This window comes from Camelus dromedarius, chromosome 21 (genome assembly GCF_036321535.1).
Source record: "Camelus dromedarius isolate mCamDro1 chromosome 21, mCamDro1.pat, whole genome shotgun sequence".
NCBI lineage: Eukaryota > Metazoa > Chordata > Mammalia > Artiodactyla > Camelidae > Camelus > Camelus dromedarius.
This window is the reverse complement of record NC_087456.1, coordinates 15,328,582-15,337,821: the sequence shown is the minus strand read 5'-3', so window position 1 is coordinate 15,337,821 and position 9,240 is coordinate 15,328,582.

The window sequence follows — 9,240 nt, the reverse complement described above, 5'->3', positions numbered from 1 at the left end:
AAGGAGAAAGTGTTTCAAGTGTGTCAGATGCACTGAGAGGTAACTGATCGAGTAATACATGTGAAGTACACGTACGAAGGACACGTGTCATTGGGATTGACACTTGGCTGAATACACTGAAAAGCTAACTCCCCATTTCTCTCCAAGTCATAAAAAAAGAAAACTTCGGTTTTATTAAGAAAATTTCATTGTAATGAGTTAAGCACTATTTATCAGCGGGAAAAAATGAAAAATTAAAGGGTTTCCAGATTCTCCAGTTCTTTGCAGCTTCGTGTTTGAATTTCTCAACTTGCCTGGGATACTCAATTAGGTGTGGAAGCTTTTGAGAAGCATTTTATAGAATCCCTTCGCCAGATGCATTTCACTATTTGCCAAAATTTTTACGAGCGTTTCAAGCATCCTGTAATTACAACCATCTGTACTTCGACGGTGCAGATTAATCGATCTCTTTTTTGCTTCTATGAAAAGATCATTTTAGAATTATGATGTCATCTCCAAATGTTTTAACGTCACACACAGCCCCTCAGACTTTTGTCAGTTACTTGTAGATGTGTGTTATTAAATGGCAACCTTGGTTACTGTGGCTTCTCAAGCATCAAATGGTCAAATTATTTTCACACACTCACACACCTGAGGAAAGAGCCTGCACTTCTTAAATTCAAATAGAGAAAATGTTCAATATCATATTATGTGACAACCAAAGTCATAGGAGGGTCTCCATAATTTCATCCCCATCTTCTCCCTTCTCTCCCTAGAATGCCCTTTCCCACCCCCATCTGGTCTACTATTATTCTTTCTATTGTTAATCCTCCTTCGCAGCATCCTCTACAAGATCCCCTCACCTAATGGCCTTCTTTCACCTCCGTTCCCTCCCTGATTGGGTTAAGTGCTGTCCTATCCACAGGGACTCTCCTTAGACTGCATCAAACTGATTTACTTATCTGCATCATCTATTGGTTATCAAAGTCCAAAACACTGTCCCAGGGGCGGGGGGTACAGTGCTAAATAAAACAGTCCCTACTGAAAACCCCTTGAGGAAACAGAGCTTTTCGAGTTCATGCCCACTGTTTTTCAAGTGCATTATAAGTAAATAAATTTGGAAAATAGATAGAATCATTATTATCACAGAAATGGCCATTAAAAAAAGTAAGTTTGGTGATTATGATATCTTCTGTGATTAGTTCAGCAAAGCATGAAGTAGATTCCAAAAGTTGAGAAAATTTCCATGGGTCCATTGACCTAAAATCTTTTTTTTTTTTTTTAAGGGGGAGGAGATTAGGTTGGTATATTTATTTTAATGGAGGTACTGGGGATTGAACCCAGGACCTCGTGCATGCTAAGCATACACTAACTACTGAGCATACTCGCCCCTGCCATTGATATAAAATCTTTAAGAAATTAAAACAGCCCTTTTAACTGACAGAAGTAAAAAGCAGTCAGAGTATGAAGATAAGAGCTTTTCATAAAAGTTGAAAATGCTTTTAAAGCACCAGAGCAGTCCTCTTTTCAGGCCATAAATATGCTTTGTTTTTGTTTTGTTTTGTTTTGACATTTGTGCTCGTGTGCAATGCTTTTAAAACCAGTGCCATATTGTATAAGAAATTCATAACTAAGAAATCAGAAACGTAAGTTTCAGGGCAGTCATCATCATTGCAGACTTTTAGGAGAGGCTCTTAATATCGCTTAGTTTAAGTTTCCTCATATGCAATTGGTCAAAGATATTTGTTCTTCTATCTCAAAAGACTGCTACAAGGTTTAACTGAGCAACCATAGATATGGAAGTCTATCAAAACTTAGAATTGATTACAGAAATATATTTTGCGAGGGGTGGAGTTCTGTCATTGCTATCAATGATAAGCAGACTAATGCCCACTCCTCTACCCCAAAATGTACAAGTTCTAATCCTGAGAACCTGTGAATATGTTACTTTATATGGCAAAAGGAACTTTGCAGATGTGATCGAGTTAAGAATCTTGAGCTGGAGATCCAGGTGGTGACAAAGATTCTCTCCTTGATCAAACTCTGGTCTACGTCGTCTTCTTGACTAGGCTTCAATCACAGCCTATGAAGACTTGAACAAACACTAACGTAGTTTCTAACAGCTCACATTTCTAACAGCTCAAGGGTGCATTCCAAGGACGACTCTAGCCCCTCCTTAAAGTGCCTGCCTGAGAAAACTCAAGGGTGCCAAATGAATTTACTGTTTGTTCTGGCTAAAACCTGTCTGTTTGTGGGAATAGGGACCTGTGATAAACCCAATTAGACGGGTTTCCCGTGGACCAACCCTCACTTCCTGCTTTTTATGATCTTTCATTTCCCTGACTCTGTTCAAGCCATTTCCCACTCCCTACTTCCTCTTTCTCTTTAAAACACCCAATCACCTCAGCACAAATTGGAATCGAGCTCAGTTCTTTCCCCTATCATCAGTAGTCACTGAATAAAATCTGTTTTCACCGCTTTAACTAATGTCTGGCTGTGTTTATTTTTGACAGTGAGCCAAATAAAATCACCTGAAATCAAAATGAAGTCCTTAGACGAGGGAGGTGGGAAAATCAGAGAGAAAGGAGATGTGACAACAGAAGTAGAGGAAGTGATGCAACCAAGAGCTAAGCAATGTGGGCAGCCTCTCAAAACTGGAAAGGCCAAGGAGAGGACCCTCCTCTAGGGCTGCCAGAAGAATGCAGTCCTGCTGACACCTTGATTTTAGCTGCTTTGCAGACCTCTGACCTTCAAAACTGTAAGATTATAAATTTGTGATTGTAATCCACTGCGTGTGGTAATTTGTTACAACAGCGACAGGAAACTAATACACCATCCATTCTACAAGATCAGCCCAACAAAAGTGTGTTGTTATCATCTGACCACAAGAGGTAGTATTTAATCAGATAACTGTATGGATTTTGGTGGTCATGGAAGCTCAAGAACTGAGAGCAGAACGGACAAAAAGCAAATGCCTTTAAATAAACATGTTATTAAATGTCAAAGAAACAAAGAAAGAACTTACAGCAGATTGACAATCAACACATTTTTAAGGACTATATCTTCAAATAAGTGCATGATTCAAAATCAGATGTATTTCCTTGGGAACTTGCAATGCATGCTAAATACCAGAGCCCTTGTAAAAGACTGACTAGAACCTGTTGCCAAATATTCAAGTGTTAAATCACGATCATTTTCCTCATCACTTTTAACAAGGCTGATTCATCTTTACTGAAATATTCATTTCACAATGTCTAAGGGAAAACTTTGACTTATATGATAATGCACTCTTAATTAGCTCTGCTCACAGGGACAAGATAATAAAATTATATACTGTTTGACCCAATACCAGCTTCTTATCAAACCTTTAAAGGGTTGCTTCTGTCTTCTTGGTATCCTGGCTTATAGAAGGGGAAAAATGACGGACTATTCTCCCAGAAACAACATAGAAAGACCAGGTAGGCATCAATCAGCAACTACATGTAGTCTCTATGCTGGACGCCAGGTGTGATTTTTATTTGGTAATGTATTTTTCCTCTCTGGAGTTTAGAGTGACTAAAGATATTTGCATTTCAAGGTGTTTTTGTTGTTGTTTGTTTTCAGTCCTGAGAGGCAAAAATATAACTAATGCCACCATTCGTTTTCCTTGATGTCTTCTAACTTACTGATTCGGTTAAGTTTCCATTGTTAACGCCTTTCTTAGTTAATATTCAGACTGGCCCAAATTTGCTCAGTCATTAATATGGCCATTAACATTCCCTCTAATCTTCTCTCTGACATTCTTACATGTATACCTTATAATCTCTATTAACACTGCTGGCCTCTCACAAAGAAATTTCTTCAAGATATACATAACACACACAGATTGTGCCTGTTTCTATTCTGCTGCATTTTTGCCTACCACATCTGGAGGGAAAACAACTGGAAAAAGACTTATTTTTCAAGACTCTTTCTGATGTTCATCTATGTTCAGGGATATTAACAATTCAAACTGGATGAACACTTGCAGCAAGGGAAATGGAAATTACATTTTTCTGGGAACTCCTGTTTTGTCACCATTAAATCATATTATGAAACAGTTTCAGTTTGGAAAGATTCCATCTCTGCTGGGCATTTTCCTTCAAACTATAAACTTCCTTCAGCTTAGTTTAAGTTTAAGTTAACTTCATCAGGAAAGTAGGTAAAGAAAAATATTGTTTCAACTGTCAGTTTGGAAGGTATTCTGTTGTTGTGTCCCTTCTTGGATTTTGTAATGGCAAAACTGCAATGATGCAAACAGCCCTGGTTTTAACAGATGTGCATGATACACACAGCTTAGAAGAAGGAGACCAGTTATGGCCAAGACCCACTTGTAGTGAAGTCATGTCTCTAAAATTACCATTGACATTCTACCTTCTTTGGTGGCAAGTCTTGCAAAAGTACCAGCTAAGTGAATAAATTTCTTCAATTTATGGAGGATTATAACTGGTACTTTCCCTCATGAGGGTCTTAATGCTTTGTAAGTCGAGAGTTGCATGCTAAATTAAAGAGGACCCAGTAGGAGAAACACAGAGCTAGATGACTTAATTGTGGAGCCTTGGGTTGTAACAAATCTCTAGAAGCTAAATTTCCATAAAGTTGACCCTGCCTTTAAAAAAATGCAAACTGATTCCTAGAGAGTCAATATCATGATTTGTGAAAACTTATTCTTAATAAGAAACAGTTTGTAAATATGCCATAGCTACATTGCAAGAACTTTAAGGATAAAAGAATATAATAATTATTTTTAATTAAATAGTATGGATTCACACTTCTAGGAATGGCAGATCATGTCTTCCATAGAAGACTGGAAAATCCAAACAAAAAAATTGTTTTAATTAAACGATGGAACATTGCAGCTAATAATAGTGAAGAATTACTGAGCCAGAAGCCACTGGAGGACACAGGCCTGGGAAGGGAGCCTGGAGTTTGGGGTCACTTTTCCCAGGGGATGTTTGCCAATCTGAAGGGCCCCTTCACCAACCCCAGAGAAGGAGGCTGAGGTTGAGTGGTGCTTAATAGCCTCACAAGGCTTGAGAAACAGGGAATAAGGTCCAGAACCTACCAAAGTGGATCTGATAAGCCTCCTTTCTTTAATTTTGGGAAAAAAGAATTTCACCCTAGGAGGAGGGGTGAACCGGAATTTAATGGTCAAGAAAATGAAGAAATGAGGCTCAGCTTCAAAGTATGTCAATACCTACAATTGGAGTAATATGAAAGAGCCAGGCAGAAGCAAATGTAAACCCACACTAGAGGAAGATCACACCTTGCTAGCATTCCGATTACAATCTGGCATGACCAGAAATAACCGGGCACATAAAGGAAACACGTAACATGAATGAAAAAAACAGACCTGCAGGGACTTCAGATAGTGAAGTTAACAGACATGGACTCATAATTGTTAAAAATGGAAAAAAAAAAAAGTTTGATGTCTGGTTTGTACAGGTGAGAAGGGGAAAGGATTTCTGAAATAGCAAATTGCTGAAGCATCTGTTTGCAGACTAGACAATCCACAATGTGCCCCTTCTACCCTAATCTCCCCCTAAAACCATTCAACACAAACCCAAACCTTGTGGGAAGCTCCTCTGTCCACTCCCTTGCTGACACACCACCTAGTTCCTTCTAACCACATTCTTGTTGCTCCAGCCAATGAAATAAATCAACCTAACTTTAACTACAAGTGTATTTCCTGTAGCCTTTGCCTTGTGGCTTTGACACAATTCAGACAGAGTTAGTATCACTGAAGGATAGGAAAGCTCTGATGTGACTTTCTAGCAACTGTAGGTATAATAACCTAAGAGTATGAAATATGGATTTTTTGAGTAGTGTGGGTCATCTAAATGATGGAGAAAAGTCTTGGACATTTAGTGTCTACTAATCACTTATCTGAAGTTAACAACCACAATATAATTCAAAGATTCTTAAAGCTGCACTACCAATCAGTTCCTAGAAGGAACCAAAAAAATATGACATAGACATCATGATTTAGCGCAACTAACACAGATGATGTAATCCTTCCCATTTTATATAATTCTCGCTTTTACTTCATCTTTTTAAAGTTATAATTTAGTAACTGTAGTTTAAGATAAGCTTTGTCTTGGTCACCAGTTCATAATTTACTTATATGAATACTGAAAGGTAATATTGCTTGATTTTCTTTTACTTTAATTGAAGGCTTGTCCAGTTGAGAGCCAGAGACAACATTTTCATCAGGGCCTGGGCCAATGACATCAAGTCTCTGGGATGGGGCCCAGGTATTGGAATATTTTTAAGCTCCAGGTGATCTAAAGTTCATACAGGATAGAGAATCAGAAGTATACATCTCTGTATCTTAAAGCAAATACAAAAAGAAAACCTTGTTTAGGATAATGAAGGACATTTTTCCAGGTTAAATTATCCTGTTGAGTAAATTAACCAATAAATATTGAAGTAAGGTTTAAGTTACAATCATAATGAAAGTTCTTTTCATAACCAAGGGGAATATGCCATGTAGATCAGACTTTCCACTATATATTTTTTTATTCTACAAAGATTTACTGAGTGCTTACTGTAAGTCAGGCCTTGTGCACTGGAAAGAAGAGTGAACCACACAGATGTGGTCCCTCAAGGACCTATGATCTAGAAAAAGAGCCAGATGTTAACTAAATAGTCATGTAAAAAAGTATTTAAGAATGATCTGTGACAAGTGCTATGCTATGAAGAAACAGTAGAGCGCTCTGAGGGAACTGGGAGGCTCCTGTCCCAGCCTGAGATATTAGGGGAGTTTGAGTTGAAATGTTTGAGTTGGGAAATTAATAAGGAAATCAAGAGTATCCCGGAATAAAAGAAAAAAAGAGTGTGCAATGTCCCTAAGAAGAGCAGTGGTGTAGGGTAATGCTTCTCAAAGTTGAATGTGAAAAAGAATTGTCTGGGGGAGTCTTATTAAAGGCAATAGTTCTGAAGCAGAAGCTGGCATTTTCATTGCTAACAAGCTCCCAGATGATACAGTTGGGTTTGGTCCTCAGATCAAACTTGAGTATCAAGCGGACATTCAAGAAACTGAATGACTAAGCGTGTCTGGACCACAGAGAGGCAGGGAGAAATGAGGCACAAGCCACATTACGCTACGGGTCACAAATGTTATTGAGTGCTAGTGGTTTGCCATTCGATTCAGTTGGTTTTTCTAGAGTGATGATCATTATCATCTAGAAATAACTGTTTTTTCTTTTTTCCCACTCTGTATAAATCATTCTTTTGCATTTCTTAGAACCTCCAGTACAATGTTGAGTAGCTGAGAAGAGAGTGCTGTTCTGTCCTCCTTTCTGACGTAAATGGGGGTGCGTCTAAAGTTAATGTCGGCTTTAGTCTTTATTACATACGCTTCTTCAAGCCCAGGAAAATTCCTTTTATTCCTTGTCCATTAAGTGGGTGGGTGTGTTTACTTGTGAATAGGTGTCGGATTTTATCAAATGACTTTCAACATTTGTTAAGATAGCAAATGGTCTTCCCCACTTAATCTAATTTAGTAAATCATAATAATAACTTTCTAGTGAATGCAGGATCATCCTTACATTTCTGAGAAAAATCTAACATACAAATTTAGGCCATAAAGTATTGTTCTTTTAACTTACTGAAGTATTCAACTTATTGTTTCACCTATATTTATGTTCATAAATAAAATTGGCTTAAAGTTTTCTTGTGCAGTTTTTTGTCCGGTTTTAGTACAGTGTTTATCCTAGCTTCATAAAGTGAATTGAGTAGCCTTCTATTTTTACCCAGATTCTTTGGCATTTGTACAAATGGAAATTGTTTCTTGAAGATGAGCAAAGCTTGCCCATAATACTGTAAAGATCTAGGGTCTTTTAGAACTGTATCTTTTACTTCTGTGTAACTTTCTTATATGGATCTTGGTCTATTTGATTTTTTTTTCACTATGTGATGAGCTGATATTAGTCATTTATATTTTATAAACTGTTGGCTTAATGCTGTATATAGTTTCCTCATAATTAAAAAATATCTTCAGTATCTGAGGTAAGTCCCATTTTTCTTTCTTGATGTTGCTTATTTGTGGATTCTCCTTATTACTGGGTTGTCTTGACACACTTTTCTAGTTGTTTGATCTTAACATTAAGGTTGATTTTATTGAGCAACATGTCTTATTTCGTTTTGTTTCCTGTTTCATTAATTCCTTCTTTTTCATTTGTTTCTGTTTTCTTTGGATTTGTTTTTACTGTATGTGGTTTCTTGAATCAAAGTATCATTTAATTTCATCTTGGCCGTGCTCTCCAATGGCAGTTTAGTTTCATTACACTACAGATTTCCTCTACATACTACTTCAGCCGCATGACACAGGTGTTTCTATGGAGTGTGTTCTTTCCCTTATTCATTCACTGAATACTTACTGAGCACCTACTATGTTCCCAAAATGGTTCTAATTCCTAGGAAAGCAACAGTGAATGAGCTAGATAGATAGTTCTCTCCGTCAGGAAACAACATTCAACTCCTGTTTTCGACAGGCTGAATAGAAGATGCCCCTCTCAGGAGATAAAGCTGAACAAGAATGGGAAAAAAATCCAAACAAGTATCCAGAAGGAAACCTGAGTAAGCCTAGAGAACAGGAAGTACAAGGCCTTGAGGTAATTTGTGCTTAATTTGCGGCCGAGGAAGGAGGCTGGTGTGGCAGCAGCACAGAGGAAAACAGAAGTAACAACCAGATGGGGCCTGGAAGGCCACGGTGAAAATTTTTAGGTTTTATTGTGATATGGAGCCAATGGAAAGTCTTGAGCAGGAAATGACAGGACCTGACTCAAGTTTTTAAAGTATGTCCCTGGCTACTTTGCGGATAATGGACTGAAGTGAACAGAAGAGGGGTGGGTGTAGCTCAGTGGTAGAGTGTGTGCTTAGCAAGCACGAGGTCCTGGGTTCAATCCTCAGTACCTCCATTAAAAGGAAAAAAAAAAAAAATCAATGAATCTAATTACTCCTCCCCCCTCCAAAAATGTTAAAGTGAACAAGAGCCATTCAGTCCTGCAGGGGTTTTAATTTACACTTGGGTTTTTTTTAAACTTCAAAATCATTTAGCAAATAGTTTCTAAGTGTTCACATTTTTTAGCTTGACAAATTCAAAATTTATTGCATTGAGGGAAGTGAATACACCTCATTTAGTAAGAGATTTCTTTTATATTCTTGAGGTTGAGACTCAATTCATGATCAAATGATTCAGTCAGGCTCCATAACCTTTTCCTTCCAATCACAGTATGTTTC